The sequence below is a fragment of the Numida meleagris genome, chromosome 2 (genome assembly GCF_002078875.1).
Source record: "Numida meleagris isolate 19003 breed g44 Domestic line chromosome 2, NumMel1.0, whole genome shotgun sequence".
In the NCBI taxonomy this organism is placed as follows: domain Eukaryota; kingdom Metazoa; phylum Chordata; class Aves; order Galliformes; family Numididae; genus Numida; species Numida meleagris.
In genome coordinates this window covers 56551822-56565057 of record NC_034410.1, presented here as the reverse complement: position 1 = coordinate 56565057, position 13236 = coordinate 56551822, and the positions used below count along the sequence as shown (strand labels likewise).

Below are 13236 nucleotides of genomic sequence, written 5' to 3'. Positions count from 1 at the left end.
CCACTTTAGTATGAGGGTAGAATTTCCAGTTATGGTGATCAGAATTATTATTTTATTCATATAATTGTTAGCATGCTTACAATATATACTTGAATATTTGTTGTGTCTTTCACTTTCTGTGAGGAAACTATTTTGCTACCATGTCACCCATATCTTGATTCAGTAAGCCATTTATGAGTGCAAGGAGATCAGAAATTTCATGCTAGCATTGTTCTTTTGTAGCCTTGCAATAGGCACCAAAATTTCAAAGGGTGTGCTATGTGGACTGTCACTGTGCCTTTTGTAGTGAGCAATATTCTCCAGAAAAAAAAGATGCTGAGGTGATGATTTTTTGTTTTGTTCTTTTATCAACTGCTCAATTTCTGGTATCTTCCTAACCATTTTTCTTTGAAACTTATCTCTAAGATATTGAATTAGCATTCCATCTGTATAGATACCTGTGGCCTTGTAGTGAGATAGGTTATATATTACGTGGACTATACAATTTGATTTGCTTGGAGAGAGCAAGAAAGGCAAATAGAGGAAATAACTTGGTTCTGTAGATGATATGTTAGGTTATTTCTAAGATCAGAGTAGACTTAGAATTCAGTGGGACAAACGTCTTGCTTGCTTTTGACTGAAGTAGTAACAAAGGCAAGAGGGACTGAATTGTTTATACATGCAGCTGCCTGGCTGCTGTGACTTCACACTTCATCTGTGTTCTTCTCCTTTTCTTGCTCATCAGGCTGCATATCTAACTGCTGTAATACACCAGGCACATCCCTGGTTTGCTATATCCTCATACCTTCTCAGTCCTGGAAGAAATGTAAGATTGTTTTACTGCTATTTTTTTTTCAGATTAATTTGCATGCTGTGCTTGTGCCTTGCTATTGCTAACACTGTTAAACCTTCATAATATGTGAACATGGCAGAGTCTAGCAGGAAGGTGCTTGCTTACTGGAATTTAGGGGTAGGCAACACTTCTTGTTGTCTGAGATGCAGCTTGATCTCCTTTATGGCACCACGCTCAGAGCTTTTCCTTTGTAGGCAATCCAGGTGTACTTGAGGGTCTCTTGGATATCAGAGTACATAGCATTGTCAGGACTCATGAGGCAGTTCTCATGGCTCAGAGAGCATGACTTCAGTGCATTGTAAGGTGGACTTCACATTGACTTGCATTGATAAACATAGACTAAAACGCCTGATTTTAAAGTACTGTGCTGTTGTTGCAAAATCTTGCTAGAAGTCCTGTGAAGCTGTCAAGATCTGACAAGTCTGTAAGGATTTTCTCACTGTTTAACAAAGAAATATCATGGACCATGAGGATTGGGTTGCAGTGTAAATACTCTGAAATTGTGATCATTGGTTTTTGCACTTGAAACAAATAGAAGTGACACATGCAGGAAAAAAACTGATTTTTTTTTTCTGGTCTCATTTATTTATGACTTATTTAAATTACCTACTATGTTAAAATGATTTCATAATTCAGCTGGGGGAGTTCATGAGGGAAAATTGTGGGAGGAAAGTAACTTCCTTCTTAACAAGGGAGAGTGTTGATTTCAGTAAGAAATGCTAGTCTAGAACAGTGAGTAATTTTCTTTGCAAAGCCAGAAAGAAAAAGAAACCAAAAACAAGTAAAATAAGTAATGGAGCTTAAATGTCTTTCCAAAAACTGCACACTATGAAGCTATGAAAAAAAACTGGGAGTAGTTTCTTGACTGATTCACTTTTTTTGTTGTTGAAACCATCTACAGTTAGTCCCTGATACACTTTTGAAAGGAAGATAGATATTATATGGTTACAAAAGAAGATCAATGAAATGTAGTGTTCCTTAGTCAACTTTCCAGAATGCTGATGTAATATTGGGAACTTGTGTGTTTGCCCATCCATTTTTTTTTCTGCTGTGATAAATGCAGATGGTTTTCTTATATAGCTGATAAAAATTTTACTTAGGATTACATAGTAGGTTTCAAAATTATCATCTCTAAAGAACCCCGTGATCATTTAAAAAATAGCTGGCTGTTACTATGAACTATCTTTTATAACCTGATTTCCTTTTTCTTTTTAGAACAGAGGAATATGTGAATAAGATTTAAGGTAGTGTCTTCATTACAAATAATCATAATGAATTTGATTCTGTCTTGCTGCTATTTTATAGTTATTGTTGTATTTATGCTGAAAATGGAAGATTAAGCTGTGGAGACGCAAATTTACAGCCTTGTAACAATCCTTAACACAAGTTAATGGTGGAACTGGGTAGCAAACCTGTCCTTTACTGAGTATTCATTAATGGTACTTGTAACTTCGTAGCTAAAAGGAAGGGAAAGAGGGAAAGTTAGGGCATGGCATTCTGGAAGTCTGCTCTGATACGATTTTATCATTTTCAACTTCATGATGATATAATAGATGGATTCATTTTCCTTTATTCTTTTTTTGAGGAAAAAAAGGGTTTTTTTACATTAAAGTTAGAAAAATGGGAAGAATACTTCAGGAAGAATTGTTCTTGCTAGTTTTGAAAGATGCATGCATTAAATTCCTTGTGACTGATGGGAGTAAGAGGTTTGTTCAAGAAGGCCTGAGTGAGCTGGGCCTCCATTACACCAGTGAGCTCAGCAAGTCTGTGCTGTCAGCTGGGCTTTCCTAGTAAAAGGAGTGGGACCCAGTGTGTGTAGGGGACTGAGTGTGGGATAATGGCAAACTGGTGAGAAGCAGGTAAAGACCTGGCTCCCCTGGTGATTGTGTTCCTGCTTCATATGCTGAGCAGCCCAGAAAAGCACTGTTGCAAGGCTGAAAAACCTGTGGGTTGGGTTTGGTGATTTTTAGCTCTGTGGCCATGGTCAGAGCTGTAAAACATGGCTTGTTTATTTAACCCACGTCTCTGTGTCTCCAAAACTCCACTTTGGGTAAAGTTTGAAGTAATTAACCAGTAACAGATGCAAACCACATTCATGTCCAAACCATATGCTATCCTTGTAGTTTATCTTGTTTCTTTCCTTTGAAAACAATGAGGCCTGAATGTATATTTTGTAAGTATATGGTTTTAGTTTTGCATCTTATTTTATGGTTTCCAAATATAGATAGCAATACAGTTTGTTTCAAGGTGTTTTGAGTAGAGTACGTGGCGCATTTCCAGCTGCTTTCTAATCAGTCACTTTTTTTTTTTTTTTTTAAATTAAGATGTAATGAGTGTTCTGCAGAAGCACACCATACAGCTTTAGTATGGGACCAGAGTCATTAGAGATTGGATCTTACCTGTGATACTTGAAGAATTCCTTAGAACCTCGGTTTTTTTGGTTTTTTTTTTTACTGAAAGAGAGTTTATTTTGAGCACAAGTTTTAGAAGAAGATTTACAATAGGATAGAATTTCATACTGAAGCTTCAGGTGACAAGAGATTTAAAAAAATAATAAAATGCATACATGTATTTAAAAAAAAAAACCAACAAGATTTTCAGACCAATCTTATTCCTGTTTTGTTGGTCAGGTTTGATCATTAGTGGCTTAGCAGCACTAGTGCACATTCACAGTAACAAAACTGTTCTTACTTGCAGGGGGCTGCACTGTAGGGCCACTGTCCTGCAGTTTGGGATGGGACAAGGAGGTGTTTACTGCGTGAAAATGACAACTCATTGTACTTGGAATTTTACTTTTTGTGCAAGGGAGACAGACTTCTAGAAGTTTCCCTTTTAATTCTCTTTTGCCCTTCTTCCATGGGAAAGCTCTGCAGTTTGGCCTGAGGAAAATAGGCTACAAAAGAGGGTATCAGATTTTGCAGCCCTTTCAGTAGTGTTGATGTTGTTCCTGGATCCACCCTGAGGGAGCCATTAGTGATCTGTTAGCAGCTGGAAGGGGAAGAGTGAAGTTTCCTCGGCTCTCCGAATCTAATAGCCATGGGGCGTGAGCTTACACTCCATTGTAAAATCAATTTCAGATTTATTGCATTCAAAATAAGTAACAAATAAAGGTATGTATTTATAGAATATTAAGAGTTTTAAATGTAGTTTATTAAAAATCATGAAATATAATGTTTTTTACTGCCTATAACATTTCATTTTGTAGCCCAGTGAAGAAATTGTTTTGTTATGGGTAGAAATAAGTGTAAAAGTAGAAAATATTCTAACATTTTTTTTTCCAAATAAACCTTTTAAATTGACATAGATGCAAAGAAAAGATCCTTTATTTCTTCCCATATTTGCTAATTGTCCCCCCAAAATCATGTTAAATTGCCTTATATAATGGTATATAATAAATCATAGTCTAAACATCAGCCATATAGAACTCATTGAAAGGAATATGTATGTATGTTTTTAATGGGGTAAGTGCTACTGTCAAGGTAAGAGTATGCTAGGAAATGATTTTTAAATGCTGAATGCTAGTGCACAATAGACCAATGAAGTTGTGTTCAGTGTTTGCAAAATAGTGAATTATCACAACATACCAGTTATTTGAATTTTAAGCAATCTTCTTTTATGTTCTGATGCAAGTCAACACAAAGTGATGGTAAATGAAGATTTTTAACAGAAATGTGAAAGATTTTTTTACACTGAATTGTAGCTATGAAATGCCTGTGCTGCCAAGTTTGTCTCTGATTGTACTAAACTAGTTGGTGTTTCATACACAGATATGGGAATTTGCTAATTTGTTTTTTGACTGTGCCATCAATTGTCCCAGTTAAAAATACCTTCTGGTGCTCCTGGTTCTTAGCTTGCCACTGAAGGTGAAACTGCTTCACCTTCTTCTCTCTCAGGCTAAGTGTAGGCTTTGTATTGGGGATTTTAAGTCTTCTCAAAAAACCTCTGACTCAATTTTGCTGCTATAATTTCCACATTGTTCTTCTGGGGGAGACTAGGGGAGAGATCCTTAGGTTTGAGTTTCTTCCTTCATTATTGACAGGCAGCACATGGCATTTTTACTCTACTCCTGAGACAAATGTAGAAAGCCAGTAGCGTTTGGAATATTCCCAAGGTCTGCTAACAAGGTTAAAGCATACAAGGGGGTCAGATTGGTGTGTTCTGACTGTGAGACTGACCTGAATTTTTGAGATAAGTTTGTTTCCCCAACCAAATACTTCATTTTTTTTAATCTCATAAAGCCAAGGTGTTTTTTGGCTTAGTGTAATATGTAAGAGAAACAGGCAAGAAAATTATATGTGAAAACACAGCTACTGTGAGTGATAAGAACTGTGGAGATTCATACATGAGCCAAAGTCCTGAGCTCAGAATCGTAAAGGTGTTTCTCTTTCACACAGGTTTGGCATTGGGCCTGTAAGCTCCACAGCAGTCAGTGCTTCAAACCCAGCTTCTATAAATCCAGTGGCTGTTAGAAAATGGGGCATCCAAGTCAAGCAAATTATAAGAAATAAAAGTCAGAACTATAGCACAGACTATTTTTGTGGCCTTTTAGGAAGGCTCTTGAGACCGCCTGGAGTGTTTGTCTCATAGCTGACTGCCAGCAGATGTATGGATGGTGTGACCCAAATCAGGGTCTGGCAGGAGATGTTTTTCCTCTGCATGCAGGCAGAAGACGTGATAAGGAATTGAGAAGGAAAGCACATAAGTAGTCTGTTGTCTGGTACGGTTGCACCTTGTGGATGGGGGATAATGATGAGGAACGAAGAATGATCTTTGTCACACTGCTGCTCTTAGTGATGAACTCTATTTGCCAGATCAATGAATGTGGGGAGCCCTGTGAAGACCAAAGGAGCATTTTGATTTATGAGCAATACAGGAGGATTACTGAATTTGGAGGAGGCTTTCCAGACTTTCTGGAAAGCAGTGAGGAAAAACTGGTGTTAAGGAATAAAATACTGCATATGTCTGAGTGTGGGACCAACCTTGCCCTATCAATTGGAAATGGGTTGCAGCAACGGAGTCAGATTTTTGACAGCATTACAAAATGGATCTCCCAATAACATGTTCACGGTCTGTAAGAGTCCTCTTGCAGAACTGGGAATGTATTCTGGGTCACTTCCAAAAAATAGATCAGTATTGGACTATAAGGAGCAGCCTGTTTGGTTACAGCTGCCGAACATAACATATGCGCTGACCTGCATATGGTAAAGCTATATTCATCTGTGTTTCTCATGGAAATACTGTGAATACTGGAATAGAAGCAGAAAACCTTCTGGTTTCATAGTACAGTAATTCTGAAAGGATTTTTTCCACCTAGGCAGTTCTGTCTTCATGACTGCTCCTTAGGAAAGTTTAACACAGTTTGGAACTGTTTTTGCTTGTAGTCAAGAAAGCTAAATCCTGTCTTAAGACAGCCATTTATCAGTAGATTGAGTTAGATGCCAGACAGGCTGCATGCGTAGTTTTGTCAGTTTTTAGACACTGAGAAAGGGTCAAACTGTGGAAGAAGCTGTCATAATAGAAACTGTGTAAACACATAGTTTAATGATGTAAGCATTTAGATTTATTTGTAATGAGGTTAGATGTATTTGGGTGAATTACATCTAACAGGGAAAGATTAAAGGTGGTCCCTGTTGCTTAAATCTACCCAGTTCCAAGCCTTTTTAATCTCTGATAATGTACGCTCTTGGCTTGTTTCTGGCTCTGTTGTGAAGCTGACCCCTGGAATCATAGAATCATAGAGTGGTTTGGGTTGGAAGGGACCTTTAAGATCTAGTTCCAGCCCCCTGCTATAGGCAGGGACACCTCCTACTAGACCACATTGCTCAGAGGCCTATCCATCCTGGCCTTGAACACCTCCAGGGAGGGGGCATCCAGAGCCTCTCTGGGCAGTGATCTGGAGCATTTATCCTTTCAGCCATTTATTGTCACTTTACTTTTTCCCCTTTGGAGCTTCTGAGAGTTTTCCCGCTTGGATCAACATCTGAAATGAGCACATGATGGTGTTCCCTTTTCCTTTTGCCACAGCAGCTCATCTAGCTGGGAGAGAAGAGAAAAACATAAACTGAGCAATCTTAGCTGTGTTCTAGTGGTGAGGATTGCAAATGTGGCATTCTCTGAAAACAGTGTGGCATGAATCCTTACTGTGCTCTGTGGCTGTATTTGTGTTTTTGCTGTTTACCTTCTTTTATAGCTGTGCATTGTAACTGCTTGTTCACTTTCCTTACACATCTTTATCTCATTGCTTAGTACATGTTGTGTAATTTAAAAACAGGATGTTTTCAGGGGATCCTGACTTTATTCCTCATTTTCCAGGGGCCTGCTTTGTGACCTGGGGTATGATCTATGTCTGCTACTGAAGACATCTTGAATGGTATGAGTAATGTAAGTATTTTGAAGAAACTTGGCCTGACAAATCTCTGTTTGCACATTTGGATTTACGAAAAGCTTTAGTATCACTGTGTCATGACCCCTTCTGTAACATAACATGTATACAATGATATCTTTGACTTCATCTCATAAAGATGATGTGAAAATGAATCATATAATGTTTGCAGTGCCTTCTGGTATTGTTGTGATGAGAACTGTAAGAAAACCCACAAGCAAATGAATAATTCATTGTTCAAATCAGGCTCTGAATAGTACACAGTAAATAAGACTTTCATACTGAATTGCAAAAGTAAGGCCAAATAATTAATAATTCCTTGTTCAATTATCACTGCCCATTCAGAGTATTGAAGGAGATGGGAATCCTGTGGAAAGAGTGTAGTCAAGTCTTAAGAAAGGAGTATTGTATGATTGGAAATGATAACGTTGATACGTTGTTTTTTCTTTCTTTATCCAAGCTACCTGAAGTATTAGTTATGATGTGTATTTTGGATTAAAGATGAAGTGTGTTAAATTGCTTGAATTTAGACTGCAGTCTTGACTTCTGTTTTCAGAATTTCCTGTCTTGCAATGAATCCTTTTGCTAATTGTGCTTAAGCATCAAAAGAAGAGTCTAACACCATCTCTGATCACTGCAGAACAGTTTCTGAATATAATTTTTTAGATTGAATTTTATCTCTTGATAATAATTCCTCTTAAGAAAAGCTAATAGAAGAGGAGAGTTAAACTTTTCTGCTGAGTACCAGCTGGATGACAAGAAATTCTTTTTCATAGAATCGCAGGTACAGGAATAGCTTGTTCCTGTTTTCAACCTTGTGACCTTCCTTTGGATGATAACTCTAAATGTTTGGATTTTGAGGCTGAAAAAGAAAACAGAGACATTTGAAGCTCCACTAAACAAAAATATGTCAATAATTCAGACTGATAGCTTCTCTAATATCTAAAGTCACCTGCAATTTTTTATAGTCTAGAGCATAAGCCATCTATAACATATAATCAATTCCACTCTGAAGATGAAACCGATGTTTATTTTTTCCTATACATTCCCCCCCTACTTCCTAAGGTGAATTTTTAAAAATCAGTTCACATAATTTGATCAATTTAAAATACTGAAAACACTGAGGTAATTATAGCAAAGTTCTTGCATTTTACTGTGTCCAGTTACAATAAAGCTACTTACTGACAGTGCAGCATTGAAGATAAACCAGCATTTCCATGAAAAGAGTCATGATTTATATTTTCCATTTTTAAGTCCTTTTAATTGATTTTGAAGTAGTCTTTGCAAATTGGTGATTTATATTTTAAAAATGAGGGATTCATCTCTGTCTCTAAAAATGAACAGATGCTTGAAATCAATAGGAGATTGAAACAAGGACTTCAGTCTACTTATCAGTCACTAAAGATGAGTTTTGTGTTTTTTTAAAAAAAAGAGAGGAAAAGAACGCTGAGCTGTTGTTCTAATTTAGCGAAATTGTGTCAGCTCAGTTTTCTGTTTATTTATGGTAAAATTCTGTTTCCAGATTTTTGAATGCACACATTGAACAAGATGTGGTCAGTCAGTATGGTGGTGATAAGTCCAAAATTTGATCAGGTTGTCACTTGACATTTACTGGGCACTTTCATAAAGCTCTTCATTGACAGATCATGACCAGTACGAAAGCACTTAATGAACATTCCATAATTGGGGAAAAGCCCCCTAGGGTCTTGAATTTCAGAAATACTGAAGTTTAACCATATAAAAATATCTTTGGGCCAAGTGTTACTGTCACATTCAGGTGCAGATTGAGTTTTATAGCTTTTTCTTGAGATTGCTATCCCCTAATGAATTTACTGACATTCCTAGTGAAATTTGCAAGTATATTCTATTCATTTCATATTTTAAAATTTCTTTTCTACTTAGATAAATATTAATGTAGGCTGCATGCATATTTAAAACAATTTGGAATGATCATATACTCATCTAGATAGTGCAGATACACTTTAAGAATGTTTTATTTTTTGTATGAAATTCCTGAATTTTGAGCCACTTTTGTACAAGGCTCCACAAAACTCACAAGAGCAGAGTGTTTCTGGATGTTTGCGCTCTCCTACTCTGTGTTCTTTTATCCTTTGCCTTAACAATTTATGTGCAAGACCACTGATCAAATATATCCAAGAGGCAAGCGCAGCTCATGTTGATTTGATATTGCTATAAGTATGATAAAGTATGATAAGTATGCAGCTATTGCATACTAGTGTTTTCAAACATGGTCTGGTTTTGTTTTTAAAGCAAACAAATCTGAGACTTCTGGAACAATTTGAAAGTACACTGGTACTTAAGAATATGAAGGCAAATTTCAGTGAAAACCTCTGCAAAAACAGCCAAATGATTGGAAGGAAATAATGGATCCAGTACAAAAGGACACATCTGCATTTTAGAACTGTGGAGAAACAGGAGCCTTAAGTACAAAAGGAAGTAGAGAAATGTTCTGGAAGAAGGAGAATTTCCTTCCCAGATTCCAAAGCTGGCAAAGATCAGTAATCACACTTCCGATATTTTCTACATCAGAGTAGGTAATCCATTCTATTCTGCATTAATATAAACTTGAAAATGATGAACTCCTCTTTCCAAAGGTACCAAATTATTATACCTAAAGGTTGAGGCTTCTAGGCCATAGATAAGAGACTGCTGTTAGATGCCAATATTTATTTCTTCCTCTGTCTAGGTTTTCCAAAGGCCTTAAGTAATTTGAAATCAGAGTTAGAATAGAATAAATAGTTGAGTTGCAAGGGACCTACAGAGATCCTTAAGTTGAACTGCTGGACTTCTTTGGGGCTCATACAATGTTAAAGCAGTATCATTAAAAGTGTTATCTGTATGCTTCTTAAACATAGACAGGCATGGGACATCAACAACCTCACTAGGAAGCCTGTTTCAGTTTCTGACCACCTTCATGGTACAGAAGTGTTTTCCAGTGCCCAGTCTGACCTTTCCCTGGCATAGCGTTGTTCTGTGCTCTAATCCTGCCATTGGTGACCTCAAGCAGAGCCTGGCATCTCCCTCTGCTTCCCCTCCTCAGGGAGCTACAGAGAGCAACAAGGTCACTTCTGGGCCTCCTCTTCTCCAAACTAGACAGCCTAAGTTTCCTTAAGCCCTGTTACCAGCTTTGGTTCCTCCTATGGACCCTTTCAAGGGCCTTAATAGCCATTTTATATTGTAGAACCTAGAACTCCATACAAAATTCAAAGTGGTACCTTACTACCGCTAAATACAATGAGAGAATCACATCTTTTGACTGGCTGGCTGTGCTGTGTTTAATGACAACCCAAAATGAGGTTTTCCCCTTGGCTGCCAGGACATGCTGCTGCCTCATGCTGAGCCTGCCTTTGATCAGCACTCCCAAAACCCTATCTGCTGACTATGTGTGCATCTGGCAATGCTCCATTCTAGGTGCAGCACCTGGCATTTTCCTTTGTTGAACTTCTTGTCATTGCTGATGTCCCAGTGCTCCAACATATCCAGATGCTTCTGCCTTGCCGTTTAGCATAATCAGCAAATTTGTTTAGGTTGCGTTTCACTCCTGCATCCAGATCATTGATAAAAATGTTGAACAGGACTGGCACTAGAAATGAGTAAGCCATGGGGAACACCACTGGTGGCTGACCATCAGTCAGCTGTAGTCTCACTCACTGTGACCCTTTGAACTATGCGTTTGAGCCAATTCACAGTGAATGCAATACTTCATCAATTTCACAGCCATGGGTGGAGTTCAAAGTTGGAGCAAAAAGTGTGAGGGTATTTGAAACAACTTATGATGCCAATAGTATGAGCATTAACATACCAAGCTCAGGTCCTACACTTTGGTCCCAACAAGCCCATGCATTGCCCCAGATTTGGGGCAGAGTGGCTGGCAAGCAGTGCAAAGGAAAAGAACCTGGGGATGTTAGTTGACAGCCATCTGAATATGAGCCAGCAGTGTGCCAAGGTGGCCAAGAGGGCCAATGGCATCCTGGCTTGTATCAGAATAGTGTAGTAGTACTAAGGAGGTGATTGTCCCTCTCTACTCAGCGCTGGTGAGGCTGCATCTCAAGTACAGTGTTCAGTTTTGGTCCCCTCACTACAAGAAAGACACTGAGGCCCTGGAGTGTGTCCAGAGAAGGGCAACAAAGCTGGTGATGAGTCTGAAACACAAGTCTTATGAAGAGTGTCTGAGAGAACGGGGATTATTTAGTATGGAGAAGAGGAGGCCCGAGGGGACCTCACTGCTCTCTACAGCTACCTGAATGGAAGTTGTAGTGAGGTAAAAGTCAGCCTATTTTCCCAGGTACCTAGTGACAAGACAAGAGGTAATGGCCTCAAGTTGTGCCAGAGAAGGTTCGGGTTGGATAGTAGGAAAAACTTCTCAGGAAGAGTGGTGAGGTATTGGAACAGGCTGCCTGGGGAGGTGGTGAAGTCACCGTCCCTGAAGGTTTTCAAGAAAAGGGTAGATGTGGCAATGAGACACATGGTTTAGTGGGCATGGGTGATGGATTGATGTTTGGACTAGGTGATCTTTGTGGCCTTTTCCAACTTTCATGATTCTATGATTCTGTGATGATATCTGAAATTTAAGAGGCAGAAGGCCTAAAGCAGTGCGTGCACCTTTCTGTTGTGATGCAAGTCAAGACCTGAGTTATAAACTGTGGACTTGGAGTTCTTTACATTTTTACCTAGGGATCACAAAGCATATTATAACTAATGAAATAATCTTTATCACAATGTGGAAGGTGTGTGTAAGCTACTATGTACTTGTCTTAGGCACATATGAATGGAAATATAAATCAGTTTGGCTTGTTCTACATGCAACAGTAACATCAGGAACAGAAAGCAAGGGTCTCTTCCTCTCTTGCTCTGCTGATCCAGGTGCGTAAGGAAGTTCACTCACACTTGCAGAATTCTGCCTGCTGTCAACAGCGCTTCTGAGATGTGTCTTTAGCCTGCTTTCCAATAAGAACATTGGATCATCATGAGAATCATCTCTTCACTCAACATTTCATGGTTTTGGCCAGTTACTGGAGAGTTGGGCACAGCTGGAAGCCCTAAAGCTGTGATGAAGTTAGTGACTGTCTTGAGGAGGAAGATAAATCGGTCCTGAGAGTCATGTGAGTTTACCAGGCCTCCTCTTCTATTTGATCTAGGAGCTTGACAGCTCAGACTTGCCAGAGCAGGGCCTATCTCTGTGTCCAGCTTCTTTGTAACAAGATCACTGGGGAGACATGGGAATGTTAAGGTGGCCAGGAATAATAATTAGCCATAAAATAGAAGGAAACTTCAATTTTACTACTGATACTGTTTACAGAAGAACTTGGAGCTATTTTTGTCTGTAATTATACTTCTAGACTGTTTGGAAATACATCGTTAGAATTTTCATCAGCTGGTGAGTGAAAACGCCCAGATTTTATTTCCAACCATATTGCTGATAAAAGCAGAAAATTATTTGCAATATTGAAGTAGAAGCCCCTTGAAGAGAGTGTCTTTCAATAAATAAATTGTAGTATCTCATACTCCAAGAGTTTTTGGTTTTTGTTTTGATCTTCTGAGTAAGTCCTTTGCAGTGAAGTCTTTCATCTCATGGGAACTGACTACTCCATGTTTTAATCCCAAAACATCACCAAAATCAGTGGGAAAGAAGAAAAAAAATATCTGCAACCTCTAAAATAAAAGTGCAGCATATGAAGAAACAAATATTTTCAGGGTTGGACATTTTAAATGAATTTTTGTATGGATTTAGAATTTTTGTTCTTTTTGCTAAGAATTGCATATGAAACGTGTGAAGAATGTGCACGACAATGTCTGATTAATTTTGTTCTTCACGGGAGCACAGGAAGTAGCTATTTGGTGTAGAAGGAAATCAGAACTGCATATCAGAAGCACCTCCCCATCCCTTTGGAAAAGAAAAATCCAGACTGTCCTCTTTCCTCCTCTGTGGAAAATACGGTAACTTGGATGTTCTTTAGTCTCAGCAAGCACTCAAGGTCATCAGAGTAATTTTTCAAAGCCT

At 38.4% G+C, this 13236-nt stretch overlaps 1 long non-coding RNA gene across 4 annotated transcripts in view; it reads left to right on the top strand.

Annotated features, from left to right (window-relative positions):
• The window catches only part of LOC110394037, a 253077-nt gene that overhangs the window by 146594 nt on the left and 93247 nt on the right, over positions 1–13236 (top strand). For 3 of the 4 annotated variants that reach the window (XR_002435343.1, XR_002435348.1, XR_002435344.1), the window contains exon 3: positions 7145–7213. This is a non-coding gene — a long non-coding RNA (uncharacterized LOC110394037). Of the gene's footprint in view, positions 1–3777; positions 3943–7144; positions 7214–13236 lie in introns of those variants that run through there. The other variant, XR_002435345.1, reaches the window with a different exon arrangement.